Source organism: Ranitomeya variabilis, chromosome 2 (genome assembly GCF_051348905.1).
Source record: "Ranitomeya variabilis isolate aRanVar5 chromosome 2, aRanVar5.hap1, whole genome shotgun sequence".
NCBI classification, from domain to species: domain Eukaryota; kingdom Metazoa; phylum Chordata; class Amphibia; order Anura; family Dendrobatidae; genus Ranitomeya; species Ranitomeya variabilis.
The window spans coordinates 987,930,235-987,954,026 of NC_135233.1; the positions used below are offsets into that span (position 1 = coordinate 987,930,235).

General features: G+C 44.5%; 1 protein-coding gene across 5 annotated transcripts in view; it reads left to right on the plus strand.

The window, feature by feature from the left end:
- LOC143808394 (uncharacterized) overlaps positions 1-23,792 on the plus strand; it is a 426,051-nt gene that overhangs the window by 357,580 nt on the left and 44,679 nt on the right. The gene's annotated exons all lie outside the window — the stretch shown is intronic.

The window sequence follows — 23,792 nt, forward strand, 5'->3', positions numbered from 1 at the left end:
ATTTTTTAGCCCCCAGTTTTGTATTTTCCCATTGGTAACAGGAGAAATTGGACCCCAAAAGTTATTGATCAATTTGTCCTGAGTACTCTGATACCCCATATGTGGGAGTAAACCACTGTTTGGGCACACGGCAGAGCTCTGAAGGGAAGGAGCACCGTTTTACTTTTTCAATGCAGAATTGTATGGATTGAGATCGGACGGCATGTTGCGTTTGCAGAGCCCTTGGTGTGCCTAAACAGTGGAAACCTCCAAATTCTAACTCCATCCCTAACCCCAACACACCCCTAAGCCTAATCCCAACCCTAACCAGACCTCTAACCCCAACACACCCCTAAACCCAACACACCCCTAACCCTAATCCCAACATTAACTACACCCCTAACCCGAACGCATCCCTAATCCCAACCCCAACACACCTCTAACCCCAACACACCCCTAACCCTAATACCAACCCTAACCACACCCCTAACCCTGACACACCCCTAACCCAACCGTAAACGTAATCCAAACCCTAACCCCAACCTTAGCCCCAACCCTAACTTTAGCCCCAACCCTAACCCTAACTTTAGCCCCAACCCTAACTTTAGCCCCAACCCTAACCTTAGCCCCAACCCTAACTTTAGCCCCAACCCTAACCCTAACTTTAGCCCCAACCCTAACCCTAACCTTAGCCCCAACCCTAACCCTAACTTTAGCCCCAACCCTAACCCTAACCCTAACCTTAGCCCCAACCCTAACCCTAACCTTAGCCCCAACCCTAACCCTAACTTTAGCCCCAACCCTAACCCTAACTTTAGCCCCAACCCTAACGGGAAAATGGAAATAAATAATTTTTTTTATTTTATTATTTTTCCCTAACTAAGGTGGAGATAATCGGGGGCTTGATTTACTATTTATAGCTGGTTTTTATGTTTGGCAGCTGTCACACCCTAAAAGATGCTTTTTAATGCAAAAAATATTTTTTGCGTTACCACATTTTGAGAGCTATAATTTTTCCATATTTTGGTCTACAGAGTCATGTGAGGTCTTGTTTTTTGCGGTACGAGTTGACGTTTTTATTGGTATCATTTTTGGGCACATGACATTTTTTGATCGCTTTTTATTCCGATTTTTGTTAGGCAGAATGAACAAAAAACAGCAATTCGTGAATTTCTTTTGGGGGGGCGTTTATACCGTTCCGCATTTGGTAAAATTGATAAAGCAGTTTTATTGTTCGGGTCAGTATGATTACAGCGATACCTCATTTATATTTTTTTATGTTTTGCCGCTTTTATACAATACAAACTATTTTATAGAAAAAATAATTATTTTTGCATCACTTTATTCTGAGGGCTATAACTTTTTTATTGCTGTATGGCGGCTTGTTTTTTTGCGGGACAAGATGACGTTTTCGGCGGTGCAATGTTTATTTATATCCGTCTTTTTGATCGCGTGTTATTCCACTTTTTGTTCAGCTGTATGATAAAGCATTGTTTTTTGCCCAGTTTTTTTTTTTACAGTGTTTACTGAAGGGGTTAACTAATGGGACAGTTTTATAGATCGGGTCGTTACGGACGCGGCAATACTAAATATGTGTACTTTTATTTTTTTGGTTTTTTTTTATTTACATAAAGAAATGTATTTATTGGAACAATATATATTATTTTTTTTTATTTATTTAGGATTTTTTTTTTTTTTTACACATGTAAATATTTTTTTTTTTACTTTTTTACTTTGTCCCAGTGTGGGATATCAGCGATCTGACAGGCGCTGCAGGAGGTTTGCTGGCGCCTGCTCTGAGCAGGCGCTTGCAAGCCACCTCCCCTGAAGGAGCCCCGTGGCCATTTGGATCCGGGGCCTGCAGGGAGGACAGAGGAGACGCTCGGAGCAGCATGATCACATCGTGTTGCTCCAAGGGTCTCAGGGAAGCACGCAGGGAGCCCCCTCCCTGCGCGATGCTACCCTATGCCACCGGAATCCTGCGATCATGTTTGATTGCAGTGTTCCGGGGGTTAATGTGCCAGGAGCGGTCCGTGACCGCTCCTGGCACATAGTGCCGGATGTCAGCTGTGATAGTCAGCTGACACCCAGCCGCAATCGGCCGCGCTCCCCCTGTGAGCGCGGCTGATCGCGTTAGACATACTATCCCGTCGGTGGTCATACAGGCCCATACCTGTCATGATTCCCAATGACAGGGACATAGGCAAAAACAGGACTAGCTCTAGGAAGATGGAATCTAAGCTGACCGCGATGCTGAACCTAACGCACAACTACCAGTGGCCGGGGAACGTACCTGCGTTTTATCCCTAGACGTCTCGCACCAGCCGGAGATCTAGCTACCCCTACCAGAGGAAACACAGACCTGGCTTGCCTCCAGAGAAAACCCCAAAGTAATAGTAGCCCCCAACATATAATGACGGTTAGTTAAGAAGAAAACACATACGCAGTATGAATACAGGTTCAGCAAAGAGAGGCCCACTAACTAGATAGCAGAAAATACAAAAGTGGACTTCGCGGTCAACTCAAAACCCTACAAAATACCATCCTGAAATGACTTTAAACTCCGGTATCAACTCATGACACCGGAGTGGTCATTTCAGTTCACTAGAGCTTCCAGCAGCAAGATTAATATAAATGCACGCTGGACAAAAGGTACAAATGATCAAACTTATCTGACTCAGCAGACTTGGAGCAGGTAGCAAGTAACAGAGGAGCTCTGGTAACATTGATAGCCGGCAAGTAAATGAATGAGAAGCCAGACTATATAGGAAACTCCCATTTCCTGATGGGAACAGGTGCACTGGAGATAGAAGACAGAAGTCAACCAGTACCACCAGTAGCCACCAGAGGGAGCCCACAAACGGAATTCACAACAGTACCCCCCCCCTTGAGGAGGGGGCACCGAACCCTCATGAGAACCACCAGGGCGATCTGGACGAGCCCTATGAAAGGCGCGAACCAAATCAGAGGCATGAACATCAGAGGCAGTCACCCAAGAATTATCCTCCTGACCGTATCCCTTCCATTTAACCAAATATTGAAGTCTCCGTCTGGAAATGCGAGAGTCCAAAATCTTCTCCACAACATACTCCAATTCACCCTGCACCAGCACAGGAGCAGGAGGCTCAACAGAAGGAACAACCGGTATCTCGTACCTCCGAAACAAAGACCGATGGAAGACATTATGAATAGTGAAAGATGCCGGTAGGTCCAAACGAAACGATACAGGATTAAGAATCTCCAAAATCTTATAAGGACCTATGAACCGAGGTTTAAACTTAGGAGAAGAGACCCTCATAGGGACAAAACGAGAAGATAACCACACCAAGTCCCCAACGCGAAGACGATTACCAGCACGACGATGACGATTAGCAAACTGCTGAGTCTTCTCCTGGGACAACTTCAAGTTGTCCACCACATGACTCCAAATCTGGTGCAATCTATCTACCACAGTGTCCACTCCAGGACAATCCGAAGATTCCACCTGACCAGATGAAAAACGAGGGTGAAACCCCGAATTGCAGAAGAAAGGAGAAACCAGAGTGGCAGAACTAGCCCGATTATTAAGGGCAAACTCCGCCAACGGCAAAAAGGCGACCCAGTCATCCTGATCAGCAGACACAAAACACCTCAAATAAGTCTCTAAGGTCTGATTAGTACGCTCTGTCTGGCCATTCGTCTGAGGATGGAAAGCAGACGAAAAAGACAAATCAATGCACATCCTGGCACAGAACGCCCGCCAAAATCTAGACACAAATTGGGATCCCCTGTCAGAAACGATGTTTTCCGGGATACCATGTAGACGAACCACATTTTGAAAAAATAGAGGAACCAACTCCGATGAAGAAGGCAACTTGGGCAAGGGTACCAAATGAACCATTTTAGAAAAGCGGTCACACACCACCCAGATGACGGTCATTTTCTGAGAAACCGGAAGATCCAAAATAAAGTCCATAGAGATGTGTGTCCAAGGCCTTTTCGGAATAGGCAAAGGCAACAACAATCCACTAGCCCGAGAACAACAAGGCTTGGCCCGAGCACAAACACCACAAGACTGTACAAAAGTACGCACATCCCGAGACAGGGAAGGCCACCAGAAGGACCTGGCCACCAAATCTCTGGTACCAAAGATTCCAGGGTGGCCTGCCAACACAGAAGAATGAACTTCCAAGATGACTCTACTGGTCCACTCATCTGGAACAAACAGTCTCCCAGGCGGACAACGATCAGGCCTATCCGCTTGAAACTCCTGCAAAGCACGTCGCAAGTCTGGAGAGACAGCAGACAATATCACCCCATCCGCCTTCACATTTTTCGAACCCGGTAGATACGAGACCACAAAATTAAACCGGGAGAAAAACAACGACCAGCGCGCCTGTCTAGGATTCAGACGCCTGGCTGACTCAAGATAAATCAGATTCTTGTGATCAGTCAAGACCACCACCTGATGCCTAGCACCCTCAAGCCAATGACGCCACTCCTCAAAGGCCCACTTCATAGCCAAAAGTTCTCGATTACCAACATCATAATTTCGCTCGGCGGGCGAAAATTTTCGAGAAAAGAACGCACATGGTCTCATCACCGAGCAATCAGAACCTCTCTGCGACAAAACCGCCCCCGCTCCGATCTCTGAAGCATCAACTTCAACCTGAAAAGGAAGTGAAACATCAGGTTGGCGCAACACAGGAGCAGAAGAAAAGCGGTGCTTAAGTTCCCGAAAGGCCTCCACAGCCGCCGAGGACCAATTGGAAACATCAGCACCCTTCTTAGTCAAATCCGTTAGAGGCTTAACGACACTTGAAAAACCAGTTATAAATCGACGATAGAAATTAGCAAAGCCCAAGAATTTCTGAAGGCTCTTAAGGGAAGTCGGTTGCGTCCAATCACAAATAGCCCGAACCTTGACAGGATCCATCTCAATAGAAGAAGGGGAAAAAATATACCCCAAAAAAGAGATCTTCTGAACCCCAAAAATACACTTTGAACCCTTTACAAACAAAGAATTAGCCCGCAAAACCTGAAAAACCTTCCTAACCTGTTGAACATGCGACTCCCAGTCATCGGAAAAAATCAAAGTATCATTCAGGTACACAATCATAAATTTATCCAGATATTCACGGAAAATATTGTGCATAAAGGACTGAAAGACTGAAGGGGCATTAGAAAGACCAAAAGGCATTACCAGATACTCAAAATGGCCCTCGGCGTATTAAATGCAGTTTTCCACTCATCTCCCTGCTTAATCCGCACCAAATTATACGCACCCCGAAGGTCAATCTTAGAAAACCACCTTGCCCCCTTAATACGAGCAAACAAATCAGTCAACAGTGGCAAAGGATACTGATATTTGACTGTAATCTTATTCAACAGCCGATAATCAATACAAGGCCTCAGGGAACCATCTTTTTTACCCACGAAAAAAAAACCTGCTCCTAAAGGGGATGAGGATGGACGAATATGTCCCTTTTCCAAGGACTCCTTAATATACTCTCGCATAGCAGCATGCTCTGGCACAGACAGATTGAACAAACGACCTTTAGGAAATTTGCTGCCAGGAATCAAATCTATAGCACAATCGCAATCCCTGTGAGGAGGGAGCGAACTAAGTTTAGGCTCCTCAAAAACATCACAATAGTCAGACAAAAATGCCGGAACCTCAGAGGAAGTAGATGAAGCAATGGAAACCAAGGGTACTCCCCCATGAACCCCCTGACATCCCCAGCTTAATACGGACATTGTCTTCCAGTCAAGAACTGGGTTGTGAGTTTGTAACCATGGCAATCCAAGCACTAAAACATCATGCAAATTATGCAACACAAGGAATCGAATCACCTCCTGATGGTCTGGAGTCATACACATAGTCACTTGTGTCCAGTATTGAGGTTTATTCCAAGCCAATGGTGTGGAGTCGATACCCTTCAAAGGAATAGGGACTTCCAGAGACTCTAGACTAAACCCACAGCGCCTGGCAAAGGACCAATCCATAAGATTCAAGGCGGCGCCAGAGTCCACATAGGCATTCACATTAATAGATGATAACGAACAAATCAAAGTTACAGACAAAAGAAACTTAGACTGCAAGTTGCTAACTGCAAAAGACTTATCAACCCTTTTAGTGCGTTTAGAGCATGCTGATATAACATGAGCAGAATCGCCACAATAGAAACACAACCCATTTTTACGCCTATAATTCTGCCGTTCACTTCTGGACAGAATTCTATCACATTGCATATTCTCCGGTGCCTGCTCAGAAGACACCGCCAAATGGTGCACCGGTTTGCGCTCCCGCAAACGCCGATCAATCTGAATAGCCATTGTCATGGACTCATTCAGACCTGTGGGCGCAGGAAACCCCACCATGACATCTTTAACGGCGTCAGAGAGACCCTCTCTGAAATTCGCCACCAGGGCGCACTCATTCCACTGAGTAAGCACAGACCATTTACGAAACTTTTGACAATATATTTCAGCTTCATCATGCCCTTGAGAGAGGGCTATCAAGGCCTTTTCAGCTTGAATCTCCAAATTCGGTTCCTCATAGAGCAACCCCAGCGCCAGAAAAAACGCATCCACATTGAGCAGCGCAGGATCCCCTGGCGCCAATGCAAATGCCCAATTCTGGGGGTCACCCCGCAGCAAGGAAATAACAATCTTAACCTGCTGAGCAGGGTTTCCAGCGGAGTGAGGTCTCAGAGAAAGATACAATTTACAATTGTGCTTGAAATTCAAAAAACGAGATCTATCTCCAGAAAAAAAACTCTGGTATAGGAATTTTAGGTTCAGACATAGGAGCATGTATGACGAAATCTTGTATATTTTGAACCTTAGAAGCAAGATTATTCAGATTTGAAGCTAAACTCTGGATATCCATTTTTCAGCAGCTGAGATCTGAGCCATTCAGGGATTAAGAGGAGGGAAAGAAGCAGACTGCAATTATGGCTAAACAGACTTCAGAGTAAAAAAAAACAAAAAGGTGTCAGAGACTTCTTTTCTCTCCTACTTCAGCCAATACTTAACACATTAGGGCCGGCTATACTGTCATGATTCCCAATGACAGGGACATAGGCAAAAACAGGACTAGCTCTAGGAAGATGGAATCTAAGCTGACCGCGATGCTGAACCTAACGCACAACTACCAGTGGCCGGGGAACATACCTGCGTTTTATCCCTAGACGTCTCGCACCAGCCGGAGATCTAGCTACCCCTACCAGAGGAAACACAGACCTGGCTTGCCTCCAGAGAAAACCCCAAAGTAATAGTAGCCCCCAACATATAATGACGGTTAGTTAAGAAGAAAACACATACGCAGTATGAATACAGGTTCAGCAAAGAGAGGCCCACTAACTAGATAGCAGAAAATACAAAAGTGGACTTCGCGGTCAACTCAAAACCCTACAAAATACCATCCTGAAATGACTTTAAACTCCGGTATCAACTCATGACACCGGAGTGGTCATTTCAGTTCACTAGAGCCTCCAGCAGCAAGATTAATATAAATGCACGCTGGACAAAAGGTACAAATGATCAAACTTATCTGACTCAGCAGACTTGGAGCAGGTAGCAAGTAACAGAGGAGCTCTGGTAACATTGATAGCCGGCAAGTAAATGAATGAGAAGCCAGACTATATAGGAAACTCCCATTTCCTGATGGGAACAGGTGCACTGGAGATAGAAGACAGAAGTCAACCAGTACCACCAGTAGCCACCAGAGGGAGCCCACAAACGGAATTCACAACACATACCACCTCGATGGGATAGTACATCTAATGTCAGAAAGGGGTTAAAGACATTCCCTTTAACATGGGCGCCCAGAGCCACGGACCGGGTCGTCGCCACGTGACATCCCCCTGTGAGTACCGGACCCGGTACCGAGTACCCCACGGCCCTGGCGGGAGACTCACATGTGCAACTCTCTCCGATCACTGCTGCTGAGACAACAATCGAAACTCATTATTGGGGAACCCCAGTCCAAAGAGACAGGTCCCAGAGTTGGATATAATCATCTACTAAACATTTAAATAAGCGCTCCTATTAAGCTTTTTGTTTAATGTGTGTATATATGCTTATAATGTAGTGTGAGTGTATTAACATACTCACCTACCACCGCACTCTCCAGTGTCATTCTTTTTCTCTTCTCAGTGACGTCACGTCATCACAATGCAGACAAGCCGACTCACTCTATGGGGCCTCGTTCGGACGCTCAATGGACGTACATTGTAAAAGCCACTTCCAGGTCATGCTGAGTGTGATCCAGAGAGGTGACGTCACTGAGAAGTGGAGAACACTGGAGACATCAGCTGTAGGTGACTTTATTAATACACTCACACTATATAACATGCACATGTACACAGATTTAATTAATAAAAAACGTAATGGCAGGGCTTCTTTAAGGCATAGTCTGAGGATATGTCATTATTGTCAGTCATGAGACAACCCCTTTAACTTCTGCTGACATGCTTCTAACTTTGGAACCAAGTTGTGGAAATGGTGTAATCTCTGTGGTGCCACAAGAGCACAATGGTGTCTACAGGCGTAAACAGCTGGGGAGCCACGTACAGGCCTCAGTGACATTCCTGGAGCGTATCTGCTCCACTCTTTTCTCTGGCACCAAATCTGCCTGCGGTTTGGCCCCCAGGGTTATATCAAGGAAGTCCTTCCTGTAGGTCACCTGATCAGGTCCAGAACACGAAGTTGCTCCTCCCGCAAATCTTCCAGCACAATTTGGTTCCGTTTGATTTCGCCTGGCCAGCAGATTGCAGTCTCTCCTCATTAATGGCACATCTTGCAAGGGCTCTTTAAGGATTTTACGGCTTCATAATACAGGTGCAAATTCTTTGGAATGCATTACCCAGGACACTTCAATTAATGCTCAATACTCACAGTTTTAAGAGCACCCTAAAAACACATTTCTTTAGACCGGCCTTAACTGCATCATCTTCTTCAAGCTTTTACCTCCCTATACTTCATTGCCTACTTGGACATCTTCATTTCCTCTTTTTTTCAGCTCCTCTGACGTCATTGATGTCAGCACGTTTTTTTTCCAACAAAGGATATGGTAGATATTTCTTCTGAGCGTCACAGTTAATTGACATGAGGCGCTAAGAAAAGAATAGATTCAGTCAACTGTCTAATGACACATTCCTTTACATCTAGCGACAGAACATGGACGACATAATCTGTGCTATTGATTAGTGACCTTCATCTTTAGGAATCATCATGTGTTTAGGAATTACTTTATGTAATGCTGTTTGGAATGCTGTTTGTAACGCTGCTGTAATACCATAATTTTTATCGGGATCAATAAAGTGTATTGTATCGTATCTTGAAGATTGGTGATGGGAGGAACCTGGTACAATAAATGAGAAGTGGTTGTTAGCTCTCCTCAGGGGTGGACACTGACAGCTTGTGGCCCCTGTGCAAGAAATGTGTCTGGGACCCCCCTCCTTTTATGGCGACAAAGTTACATATCCATTATTATATATATATATATATATATATATATATATATATATATATATATATATATATATATAGCCACACACATATATTACATAGTCTCCTTTATTATATATACACTGCTCAAAAAAATAAAGCGAACACTAAAATCCCAAATCCTGGATATCACTGAAATATTCCAGTTGTAAATCTTTACTCCTTACATAGTGGAATGTGTTGAGAACAATAAAACCTAACAATTATTAACAAAAATCACAACTAATATCCCACGGAGGTCTGGAGTTGGAATGATGCTCAAAATCAAATTGGAAAATGAAGTTACAGGCTGATCCAACTTCAGTGGAAATGCCTCAAGACAAGGAAATGATGTTCAGCAGTGTGTGGCCTCCACGTGCCTGTAGACCTCCCTACAACGTCTGGGCATGCTCCTGATGAGGAGGCAGATGGTCTCCTGAGGGATCTCCTCACAGACCTGGACTAAAGCATCCGCCAACTCCTGGACAGTCTTTGGCGCAACGTGACTTTGGTGGATGGTGCGAGACATCATGTCCCAGATGTGTTCAATCGGATTCAGGTCTGGGGAATGGGCGGGCTCAGTCCATAGCTTCAATGCCTTCATCTTGCAGGAACTGCTGACACTCCAGCCACATGAGGTCTGGCATTGTCCTGCATTAGGAGGAAACCAGGGCCAACCGCACCAGCATATGGTCTCACAAGGGGGTCTGAGGATCTCATCTCGGTACCTAATGGCAGTCAGGCTACCTCTGGCGAGAACATGGAGGGCTGTGCGGCCCTAAAAAGAAATGCCACCCCACACCATTACTGACCCACTGCCAAACCGGTCATGCTAACAGATCTTGCAGGCAGCAGATCGCTCTCCACGGCGTCTCCAGACTGTCACGTGCTCAGTGTGAACCTGCTTTCATCTGTGAAGAGCACAGGGTGCCAGTGGCAAATTTGCCAATCCTGGTGTTCTGAGGCAAATGCTAAGCGTCCTGCATGGTGTTAGGCCGTGAGCACAACCCCTGTCTGTGGACGTAGGGCACTCAGACCATCCTCATGGAGTCAGTTTCTAACCGTTTTTGCAGACATGCACATTTATGGCCTGCTGGAGGTCACTTTGCAGGGCTCTGGCAGTGCTCCTCCTGTTCCTCCTTGGACAAAGGCTGAGGTAGCAGTCCTGCTGCTGGGTTGTTGCCCTCCTACGGCCCCCTCCACATTTCCTGGTGTACTGGCCTGTCTCCTGGTAGCACCTCCAGCCATTACGGTGACAGACACAGCAAACCTCCTTCCCACAGCTCGCATTGATGTGCCATCCTGGATGAGCTGCACTACCTGAGCCACTTGTGTGGGTTGTAGAGTCCGTCTCATGCTACCACGAGTGTGAAAGCACAATCAACATTCAAAAGTGACCAAAACATCAGCCAGAAAGCATTGGTACTGAGATGTGGTCTGTGGTCCCTACCTACAGAACCGCTCCTTTATTGTGTGTGTCTTGATAATTGCCAATAATTTCCATCTGTTTTCTATTCCATTTGCACAACAGCATGTGAAATTGATTGTCAGTGTTGCTTCCTAAGTGGACGGCTTGCACAGAACTTTGATTTACTTGGAGTTATATTCTGTTGTTTAAGTGTTCCCTTTATTTTTTGGAAAAGTGTACAGTGCCCTCTCGTTATGTACAGCTCCGTCCCTTACATATTGGATTACCTTATTTTTCTCTTTGTAAGACGCACTTTTTTTTTTTTTTTGGGGGGGGGGGAAGTGGGTGCGTCTTACAATGCGGATATACCACTTACTGGTACCGTTGCTGCAGGCTGGGATGAGGGGGTGTCCGCCACCACTGCCCAGGGTATCCACAGCTGCGGGGGTCTCTGCCGACATTTCGTGAAAGGCCAGATCACCCCGGCAGTTCGTCCATGCTTTCCTGTGCGGTGGACTTTGGGAAAATGGCTGCCGGAGGCGGCGCATGCGCAGATGGAGATCACGGGACCAAGATCTCGAGATGAGATCTCAGCGCTGAAATCTCATCTCCCGAGATCTTGGTGCCGAGATCTCCTTCTGCGCATGCACCGCCTCCCAGCAACCATTTTCCCGAAGTCGGAGACACCAGCATCACCGGAGACACCCCAGCAGCCCCCCCGCAGCACAGGACACCCTCTCATCCCAGCCTGCAGCAACGCGCCACTCTTGCCTCCTCCAGCAGCGACCCCGCTTCACCGCAGCCACCACCCCCGGTAATCAATAAGACGCATGGATTATAAGAAGCACCACCATTTTATTAAAAAAAAGGTTTTTTTTCCTATTTTTCTCGTCAAAATTTGGGGTGTTTCTTATAATCTGAAGCATCTTATAAAGCGAAAAATACAGGTAGTTTTATATCTAATATATGTAGAAATGTAGAAATTTCTGAGTTTACAAACTTTCAAGCCCAATTACACATGTTCTACCAATGCGAATCACAGTTAGAACAGAAACCCATTAAGGTCCATGATACCGTTAACAAAGAAAAATTGAACAAAAAAAACAACCCACAACGGAGACATGTCAGTTTTTGAACAGAAGTATATAACAAAACCTGGCACTCAACTTGTATGCAAAAAACGTTTCGGTGGACACCGCGTCCTACGGCTGTACAGCAAGGGCCGCTTCTCTGCATACACTCCCTACATGGAGCAAGGATATGCCACAATACCTGCCTAATACTATAGGCCTCCCATGTATACTGCTCACAAAACGTAACTGATGAAGGTCAATCTGTGACCGAAACGTTTTTTGCATAGAAGTTGAGTGCCAGGTTTTGTTATATACTACTGAGGTGTTGGATCCTACCTGGGCACCACATCCTAAGGTTGTGCACACGTTTACCTACCACAGTTTTTGAACAGAGTCACAGATCTAACTTGTCAATCTAAATCAATGGCTCCATGCATTTTTTTTCCCCTTAAGGCTGAATGGTCAGCTTAATATGGGGTCTTTTGTAAGATTATGAGTCTTCCCCCTAGTAGTAAAAATAGGTATTAAGCTTACCGTTAATTATGTTTCCAGGAGTCCATCCTGACAGCACTATGGAGGACGTCCTCCTCCCCCTTGCTGGGACAGGAAACACACGAGAGTTCAAAAGGTCCGGTCCCACCCCCATTCCTCAGTGTTGTAACAAGAACCGCCTCAAGGGAGATGCAAAAAAATAATATTTAATGGTAAAGAACATAACACCATATATCAGGAACATATTACATCATATGTTTAGGAAATACTACAGACATGTCAGGTTCATATTACAAAGGCATAGTTATATTAACAGGGAGGGAATTACCCGTGCTGTCAGGATGGACTCCTGGAAACATAATTAACGGTAAGCTTAATACCTATTTTCCAGGACGTCATCCTGACAGCACTATGGAGAGTACCAAAGCACCTCCTCAGGGTGGGATTACCGCTTGGAGAACTTTTCTCCCGAATGCAGTATGCTGACCGGACAAAACATCAAGTTTATAATGTTTGCAGAAGGTATTCACACTAGCCCATGTAGCGGCCTTACAAATCTGCTCTAGAGAGGCGCCTGCCCTCTCAGCCCAAGAAGTAGCCATCCCTCTAGTAGAGTGTGCATGAAGACCTTTTGGAGGAGAGATTCCCTCCGACTGATAGACCTCAGAGATCACAGACGTGATCCATCGAGCAATGGAGGCCTTAGAGGCCTTCTTTCCCTTATTTTTACCCCCAAACAAAATAAACAGGTTTGGATCGATTCGCCATGGGTTGGTGGCTGATAGGTAGTCGATGACCGCCTGTCTGACATCCAAGGAATGCAGAGCTTCCTCTTTAGAATTGGAAGGGTTACAGCAAAAGGATGGTAACACTATCTCTTGATTCCTATTTTTTAGAGTTCCCACTTTTGGAACGAACGAGGGATCTAGTTTGAGAACCACACAATCATCTCTAATCTGGAGGTACGGATCCCGTGTGCACAAGGCTTGGATTTCCCCCACCCTCTTAGCCGTGGTGATCGCCACCAAGAATGCCGTTTTACGTGTCAGGGCTGAAATGGACATGTTATCTGCCGAGGCGTAATTATTTTTGCAGAGGAAATTCAGGACAAGGTTAAGATCCCAAGGAGGAGATAACTGTCTAATGGTGGGGCGCAATCTTTGGGTGGCTCTGATAAACCTAACTATCCAGGGATGTGTTGCTAGGGGATAGTCTAGAAAGGAGCTTAGTGCGGAGATCTGCACCTTTAAGGTGCTTGGCCTAAGCCCTTTATCGAACCCAGACTGTAGAAAATCCAGAATTCTGGGTAAGTCGGGAGTGCCTGCCGCAACCTCGGACCTGCCACCCTCCAGACAGAAACGTCTCCAGATCTTCAAATAGATTGCTGACGTGACCGGCTTTCTACTAGCCTTGATAGTGGATATGACCTGGTCAGACAGGCCTCTTGCCCTCAGGATGTTCCTTTCAGGATCCAGGCTGAGAGGTGTAGCTTCTCTGGATCCGGTTGGTACACTGGGCCCTGGTGGATTACATCCGGTCTGTGAGGCAGTTCTACTGGACTCTCTATCGCCAGGTCTACCAGAAGAGAGAACCAACTCCTTCTTGGCCAGTATGGAACTACCAAAATTACTCGAGCCTGTTCTTCTTTGATCTTCCTGAGAACAGCCGGGATTAGTGCTAGAGGAGGGAAAGCATATGAGAGGGGCTCTGTCCAACTCTGACTTAGACCATCTATTCCTTCCGGCAGATCCCGAGGGTTCAGAGAGAAGAACCTTGAGACCTTCGAGTTTCTCCTGTTCGCGAAAAGGTCTATACTGGGAGTGCCCCAACGCCGGCACAGTTCCTGGAAGATGTCCTGGTTGAGTTCCCACTCTGTTGCGAACACTCTTCTTCTGCTCAAGTAATCCGCTATGACGTTCCAAGTGGATTGCAGAGATGGAGAGGATCGATTTTTCTGCCCAACGAAATATTCTCCCCGCCAGCTCCTGGAGAAGATGGTGCCTTGGACCTCCTTGGTGTTTTAGGAAGGAAACAGCTGTCACGTTGTCGGACAATATCCTTACATGACGATTCTCCAGCGTGCGCCGATTTCTTCTCAGGGCTTCCCAGACAGCATACAGCTCTCGGAAGTTGGACGAGTTGCCGGCTACATCTGGAGGCCATTGTCCCTGGAGAATCCTTCCTTCTAGGTGAGCTCCCCAGCCCCAGGCGCTGGCGTCTGTGGTAACTACCACGTGAGGGTCGGTAGTCCATAGTACCCCGATTCTTAGATTCTTTGGGTCTGTCCACCAAAGGAGCGAACTTCGTACTGGACCTGGAAGATATAAAATACTTTCCAGAGAAGATTGACGACGGTCCCACTTGGAGAGGATTAAGCTCTGCAGTGGTCTTGAATGGAACTGTGCCCATCTTACGCATGGTATGCATGCCGTCATTAGGCCTAGCACTCTCATGGCCATTCTTATTGAGACTCTGCGTTCTAGTAGGAGTCTGACATGGACTTGTATTGACTCCAGCTTGGATTCGGGCAGAAGGGATATTCTGTTTGCAGAATCCAGACAGACACCCAGGAAGATCTTTTTGTGTTCCGGAATCAGATCTGATTTCTGCCAGTTGATGATCCATCCCAAATGTTCCATTACCGCAATGGTCCGGTTCCTGTGATCCGTTAAGACCTCTGGTGTTCGTGCTATCAGCAGAAAGTCGTCGAGGTAAGGGACTATTATAATCCCCTGGTTTCTTAGGAAAGCCACTATCTCTGAGACCAGCTTTGTAAACACGCGAGGTGCTGAGGCAAGTCCAAACGGAAGGCATTGAAACTGGTAGTGGCAGGTCCCGGACGGCAGAACTACCGCGAACCTCAGAAACCTCTGAGATAGATGGTGGACAGGGACCTGGTAATAGGCACTCTTCAAATCGAGAGTGCACATCACCGCGTTCCGATCTATGAGGAGGATTGCAGAACGGATGGACTCCATGCGAAACCTCTTGTACCTGACCCAGGCATTCAGAGGCTTCAGGTTTACTATTGTACGTGAGTCGCCGGACGGTTTTGTAATGGAGAACAGGGAGGAGTAATGACCCTGGCCTACCTCTAGCGGAGGTACTGGAATTATGACCTTTGAGGCAAGCATGTCCCTCAGGTCTTTTAACATGGGAGAGTCTTGCATAACCACCGTAGGTACGATGTACCTGTCTGGCGGAGGCGAGTAAAACTCTATGCTGTAGCCCTCTGAGATAGTACGAAGGACCCATTGATTTTGCGTGACTCTGCTCCAGTTTACCGCGAAATGGCGCAGCCTCCCCCCTATAAGTCATTGTGGTTTAGTTTTAGAGGAGGGGCTGAAGAAGAAGCTCCTGTTCTTACTACTCTGGCCACGGGAACCCCTGTTAAACCCTCTATTGGACCTTCCCCCTCTGAAGTCGGACCCTCTGAAGTCAGACTGTCGTCTAAAGGGAAATCCCCTCCGAAAGGACTGAGACCTCTTAGGCTTGTCCTCTGGGAACCCTTTTTTCTTGTCTGAGGCCGACTCTAAGATGGTATCGAGGGAAGGACCGAAAACTCTTGCACCTGAGAAAGGGATTGAGCATAATTTGGTTTTGGACGCATTATCGCCCGACCAAGACCTTAACCAGACCGCTCTTCTAGCCGCATTGGACAATGACCCATTTCTGGCTGAAAATCTGACTGACTCAGCCGTCATGTCAGATAGAAAAGCTGTGGCGGACTTCATTATAGGGAGAGAGTTTAAGATCTCTGACCTTGGGGTCTTACTAGAGAGATGCTCCTCTAATTGACCCATCCAGAGGTGCATAGACCGGGCTACCGAGGTAGCTGCAATATTGGTTTTAATTAGAGCCGCGGAAGACTCCCAGGCTCTTTTTAGCAATATGTCCGCTTTACGATCCATTGGATCGCGCAAGGTTGATGAGTCCTCGAACGGAATAGCAGTCTTTTTGGCGACCTTCGCCACCGGGACATCCACCTTGGGTATCTCGTCCCAAAGCTTAACATCCTCAGGCTCAAAGGGTAGGCGCGACTTAAAGTCTTTAGACAGTGTCAGCCGACGTTCCGCCTCCTTCCATTCTTCGAGCACCATGGCCTTGATATGCTCACTGACCGGGAAGACTGTCTGCCGACGTGACATAAGTCCCCCGAACATCAGGTCCTGCCTGGTTTGCGGCTTAGATGTTTCCTCTACTTGCATGGTGCATCGCACCGCCTGCACCAGCTCATTTGTGTCCTCCGCCTGGAAAAGGTACTTCCTCTGGCGGTCCTGGCTTCCAGAAGGAAGCTCGCCCTTTTCCTCGGAGACAAGGTCCTCAGAATCGGACCTGTCCTCAGAAGTATATTCCAACTCCCGCCTGGCCCTTTTGCGACTGGGCATAGGGCTGGATTTTTCGACCATGGTAGCTAGGGAAGCCTGGACCTCTTCTCTGATTAGGGACCTCATCTCAGATAATAAGGTGGGCTGCTCCTCTCTCATAACCTTGGATGTGCAGTCTGCACATAAGGTTTTGCCATGGGTGTCCGGTAGTTTAGCGTTACATAGTGGACATCTGCTGGACTTCCCAGAGGCTTTTCCAGATCTTTTAACTTGACCAGGGGGGACGGCTGGAGTTCCCTTATCCTAAACGATATAAGATAGGGAAGGTGACAGGGTGGCTTTATTACTGGGTGTCAGGGGAGTTTGCGCTCTGCGCACTTACCCCATCCTCAGGTGTCATGCTCTCCATAGTATCCAGAGTGTGACCGCTGCAGCGCCTCTCAAACGCTACAATACCTGGGATCCACGCTGGAGCGCACGCCTTCCCTGTACATCAGCGTTTCCGGAAGTCGCAGTAACGGATGCCGCAAACCGGAAGTGACGCGGTCCCCGGAACTTCCGCCGGAAGAGTCAGAGCCCGGCGTTCACGCTGCTGAGTGCTACTGACCTCGGGAACCGCGTCCGCAGCCGAGAGCCCCCCCCCGGGAGGAGCGGCTGCTGGTCTTTGGAGCAGAGGGACCCCCCTCTGGAGGATTTCTGCCCTGAGCGTCTTGACAGGGGGAAGGATCTGGCAAGCCGCACGATCCCCCTGAGCTCCGGTAAGCTGCGCAGCTTCTCTCATGTGTCCCTTGCAGGGACAGGAAAAACACTGAGGAATGGGGGTGGGACCGGACCTTTTGAACTCTCGTGTGTTTCCTGTCCCAGCAAGGGGGAGGAGGACGTCCTCCATAGTGCTATCAGGATGACGTCCTGGAAAAAATAAATATTGACTGACAAATGTTGCCATATTCATTCATGAGTATTTACTTTTTTTTTTTTTTTTTTAAATGGAAATAACTTCAAGAAAATAAGAGTTCCTATAAAAACTCTAAAGAAAAAAGTAGTAGATTTACTGAACTTTGTTTATTTTTTACTACTTAAATTTTAGTGTCTAGTGTGGAGAGGATTCCATCAGAGTTGACATACACATTTTCTTTCCAATCAGGCATTTTTTTTCTTATTTCCTCAGGGGAAATTCTGTATATGTAATACAATATAAACACATTACACACAAACACACACAAACACACACACACACCTCATGAACAGCTAAGAAAAAAAATGAATACATTTCTGTATTAACAAATAGCAAGAAAGAAACGAGGGCGGGTCGGTGTGCATGTAGATTACATTTCTTATCGGTTTAATAAATCCACTCGATCATCCCTGCAGGTGGTTACATGAGACGCTCTTATCTCAATAGAACATTTATACCAGTCAAGAAGTCTTATAAATTAAATAAAATATTTATCAAGAAAGGTGAAACATACAGAACAGATTGTAACCACCCACCTATAATACCTGCAGAAATAAAATACAAATAGTTTACATTCTGTTAACAGGACTATAAGATTCCATCACATAATATCACACCAGAACTTTGGTCACAGTTATAGCTTTAAATAGATCATCACGATAACGGCGACATTCAGACTTCTAATACAGTCAGATTTTAGAACATAACCTGAATGGAAGGAAAAGGATATTCGCTACCAAGATGAAAGACAGTTGCTACTCCAAGTGCCTGTACATGGACACGTGATGGGGCATTTGTTTAAAGGGAAAACTAAACGTGTACATGGTGGGTTCTGATGGTAGGAATTGATGTGGCTCCTGACCATTTGGCCTCTAGCCGAAATCAGAAATATTCTCTCCAAAGTTTCTATTCGGAAAGTTAGGGAACTGCGGCCATAGAAATAGAAAGTTTTCTATAACTACGGTAGTTTGGTAATTGGGCTCTGCAGTTCCATCAGGGTTTTCAGGGGCCCAACGACAGAAAATAGGTATTGTACGTCATAGTGACTACTGTTAGAAATGGAATCCACAATGCTGGTGTGAACAGATCCTTACTACTAAAAAACAGTTTCCAAAGTCCAGAGGCTTAAACAGAAGAGGATCACATTTGCCATTTGGATACCCATTCCCCACCAGTGATGAAATCGTATACAGAAATACGCAAGCAAAAATGCATACAGGAATAAAGCAAAATAGCTACATTTATACAACATTGTATAGATTTTACTTATGAAATGTTAAAAAAAACCACATACATATTTCTTACTGTAAACTTAACCAAAAATTAAAAGCACTTTCTACTTCATCAGGTGGCTGTCGCTCAATAGTGACACCTCGGTGGTTTTGAGCTTGCAGACAGGCCAGTGCAAAGGATAGAGGATTAGGAAATTATGTGAAAGGTCTATTCCCATCTTCATAAGTGGATATTGTTAGAAAGCCCTTGTAAATAAAAGCAATTTTTGTTGCAATATATTGCTTATTCAAATTTTCAGCCATTCTTGTGAGCCATTAACACTTTTCTCTTTTTGCTTACACCTTGTTGGTAGGCCACGTGCCGTGCTTACAAGCAGTTTTCTATTGAGCTTGTAAGCACTGTTTTGAAGCTGGCCAGAATCGTTGGCTTGTGCCCTTACCTTCTGATTCCAGACAGCTTCAGCCCAGTGTTTACAAACTCGACAGCAGCGATGGTCGGTCTCCTAGGAAACCAGCTGTAAACAGATTTTAAAAAGCAGTATATGGCTTGTTTTCACAAGCTCTAACTGACAATATTCATATCTGAAGATGGATGTAATCATTTCATGTCTCAAGATTCATATACAAAGGATAGGTTATAGACACTGGTGCCATATTGCCTCTCCCACCCTGCACATATTTTCATGTCTTAGTAAAGCCAATTATAGACATATAACAACTATTGATGGCTGTAAAGTTTCCAAGTTTTGGTTTGTTTTTTCTTCGATTTTGAAGCGGAACAAATTTGAAGTCCTCATCAATAAACTCCATGTGAACATACCCAAAACTTATATTCTGCTTGTCCGAATAAGCATCTTATCACCCTTTCCTATATTGCAGCAAGTGGCTACCTAACCTTCATTGTTTTTGTAATAAATGGAAATCACAGTATGGACATAGCCTGAAAGATCATTCACTAAACACCACCATTATGGTGAAAAATATTCCTATGGTTTCAGCAGGACTACAAAAGTGATACATTTCTAGGTCATATAATATATTGCACTTCCCTAGCCAGTCCATGGACATGTTGGGAATGCAGAAAAACTGTTTTGTTTTTTATTTTTAATAGAAAGAACAGAATAACCAGATAATAAAATACTAAAATAATCCTCAGCATGCTATGAATGCTGCTTTCATTTATGCTGATTTTTTTCCCAATATTTGAGTTGCTGGGAAAGAAGAAATCATGGCATACTAGATGGCAGTGGAGTTTTTCCATAGCAGAGTTCCTTTTGTTAATTTCAGCCGCACCACTGCTGTATACATGATGAACTGGTTACAGCTGAAACATGCTTGAGTATTAAAGTCAAAACTTACACAATTGTTTGATAAAAATGATTTGGAATCAGAGGCTATTACACTGGTCAACAGCATTTTTGGTGCCAAAGATATTTCATCGAATTTAGGGTATTTTTGGGGTGCTGATTCTGAATATGTCATCAGTTTTGCCAGATTGGCTCAAGTTTTTGAGATTTTTGGTATCTTATTTATAGCACTTGTTGGTAAATGCGACGCATCATCTCATTAATTTCTTTGGATTAGTACTTGAACTGAGCAGTTCTCAATATAGTTTTGTGTTAATTAGTGTTCTAAAAGTTTGTTCATAGCTTGATTTTTGCACTAACTTTATTTTGTTGTCTGTTTTCCAGTGAAAAGCATGAACTCATCAAGAAGAAGTTGTCTTAACGATCCAGACTCATTCTGTTACATTTGTGGTGAATACACACTGCCAAAACATAGAAGAAACATAACAGACTTCGTAAAAAAAGTGTATTTTGCCTATTTTGGGGTTATGCTTGGGGACCAAGACAAGTTTTGGGCACCACACATAGTGTGCAAAGCATGTATCGAATTATTACGAAAATGGAGCAAAGGACAAAGAAAAAGCTTCAAATTTGGTGTTCCAATGGTGTGGAGAGAGCCAAAAAATCATCATGATGACTGTTATTTATGGTAAACACAGGTACAGGCACATCTTCACAATGAGGGACAGGCCTTCTTGCAGATTCCATGTTACTCCCATTTTCGTTTCTTATGCTTATTGAATCCTTGCACTTGCACTGCACAGAAATAACAGTCATCATGATGATTTTTTGGCTCTCTCCACACCATTGGAACACCAAATTTGAAGCTTTTTCTTTGTCCTTTGCTCCATTTTCGTAATAATTCGATACATGCTTTGCACACTATGTGTGGTGCCCAAAACTTGTCTTGGTCCCCAAGCATAACCCCAAAATAGGCAAAATACACTTTTTTTACGAAGTCTGTTATGTTTCTTCTATGTTTTGGCAGTGTGTATTCACCACAAATGTAACAGAATGAGTCTGGATCGTTAAGACAACTTCTTCTTGATGAGTTCATGCTTTTCACTGGAAAACAGACAACAAAATAAAGTTAGTGCAAAAATCAAGCTATGAACAAACTTTTAGAACACTAATTAACACAAAACTATATTGAGAACTGCTCAGTTCAAGTACTAATCCAAAGAAATTAATGAGATGATGCGTCGCATTTACCAACAAGTGCTATAAATAAGATACCAAAAATCTCAAAAACTTGAGCCAATCTGGCAAAACTGATAGCATATTCAGAATCAGCACCCCAAAAATACCCCAAATTCATTAAAATATTTTGGACACCAGAAAAAAAAATTTTTTTTGTTGACCTGTGTTATTTTCTTACAGAGGTTGTACCAAGTACATGAGTTATTCCCGATCGATAGGATGGAGGATAACATATTGGATCATTGGGGGGTACTAGCAGTCAAACCCCCAGCGCTGAGGCCAGATATTATTTTGGGTCTTTATTGGAAGGTCTACATTGTTGCAGTGTTTTAATATGCAGGTTGTTCTAGTTATATTTTTATTCTGGCATTTTTTCTCAAGAAGACTTCATAATGCATAGTCAAAAAGGTCACAAGACATATTTAAAGTATCCAAAATATCAATATGTATATAGCATGACTTTTTTTTTTTTTTTTTTTTTTTTTAAACATGCATTTTAAAACACAGGGAAAAAAAAAAATTGTGGGTAACGGATTCCATAGAGAAATGTGTGCGCGCTGTCATTCGTAGGATTCTGTAACTCCCATTTTTAATAACCGGAAACCTGTACAGGACATCTCATGATCAGAGTTATAACATGTCAATTTATAAAATGTCACTTTTTTTTCCTAAACAAAAAAATTAATTAATTTACAAATATTAAAATGTAAATATAACATATATAAAGGTCATCTGATTAACCCTACTTAAGGCCTCATTCAGACTGTCCTACTAAACTGAACTTGCAGCCCCAGAGGATGCTATGGAGTTTGGCCTAGTAAAGCCATGGCTGGCCTGAAATATGTAGTTAAATGTGGGCACAGTAAAACCAGTTCGAGCGAGGCCTTAAAGGGGTTGCTTAATTCCTTGTATACCGAGGACCTGACCTAGTGATAGGCCATCAGATTGGTGGAAGTATGGCAACCAGCACCACAAGTAATCATCTGTTTTTGGTCTCAGATGATAGAAATTGTGGAGCTGAGCACAGCTCCATCTACTGTGTAGCAGCTACAGATGGGTGCTGTACATCCACCAATTTTTAAATGAATATTACTGGATCCCCAGTACCTGGCAGCTGCTGCTACAGTGGACAGAACTGGATTCTTCAGCTCTGCAACTGTTAACTTCTGGCTGCCGCCAGCTCCAGAAACAGCTGATCAGTGGGGGCGTTGGACCCCTACCGATCTGATATTGACGCCCTATCCTCCTCAGGGGCAAGCCTTTAAATTGGATTACAAGATTTCACAATGCAAATGGCATATATTATTAAATATCAAATTCTTTAGACTTGAAGATACACTTCTCTCTTCTCCTGCCCTACACTTATCAGTCTGATTAGAATAGGGCAGGAGAGAACCTGCACATCAATAAATTGGAACAGATGCTGCAGGTCCAGAGTAGATGAAAGTCACTTTAAAATGTAGCAGTGTATACAGTGTGTAGGCCACAGCAAAACATTATATATTACACACACGAGAAGCGGAGTGTGCATGTAATGGGCATTCAGCAATGTTAAGTGTGCGCTGCAGGGAGTGTATATAATGTCACTGACAATAGATCTATTACCACATTATTCTACCCTGTTACATGAAAATTAGTAATAGTAACTAGTGATGAGCGAGTGTACTCGTTGCTCGGGTTTTCCAGAGCATGCTCCGGTGGTCTCCAAGTATTTGTGACTGCTCGGAGATTTAGTTTTTGTTGACGCAGCTGCATGATTTACAGCTACAACCCAGCCCGAGTACATGTGGGGATTGCCTGGTTGTTAGGGAATCCCCACATGTATTCAAGCTGTCTAGTAGCCGCAAATCATGCAGCTGCGGCGAGGAAAACTAAACCTCCGAGCAGTCACAAATACTCGGGAGACCACCCGAGCGTGCTCGGGAAAACTTGAGCAACTGGAACACTCGCTCATCACTAATCCTAACCTTTCTACTTTTTTATATCACCATGGAAGATTTAATTATTAGGTAATATGCGTTTCCTATTTTATGCCATCCAAAGATGGGGTGTGTGTTATAGTAAGATCTGTCCCATAGATCAAATATGGTAGATCTCTTAGATCTGATGGGGCTGGTGTACTTCGAGGATTCTGTATTTTCATTTTTCAAGTCCGGCTAGAGCTGAACTTCTAAAATTACCATTTTAAATATTAAACCAGGAAAACTTTCAAAAAGATTATACAGCCATTTTTACATTGATTTTTAAATGACACTAGTATTATCAAGTCTAAGATTTATTTAAAGTATGCAGTTTATATTGTAAAATC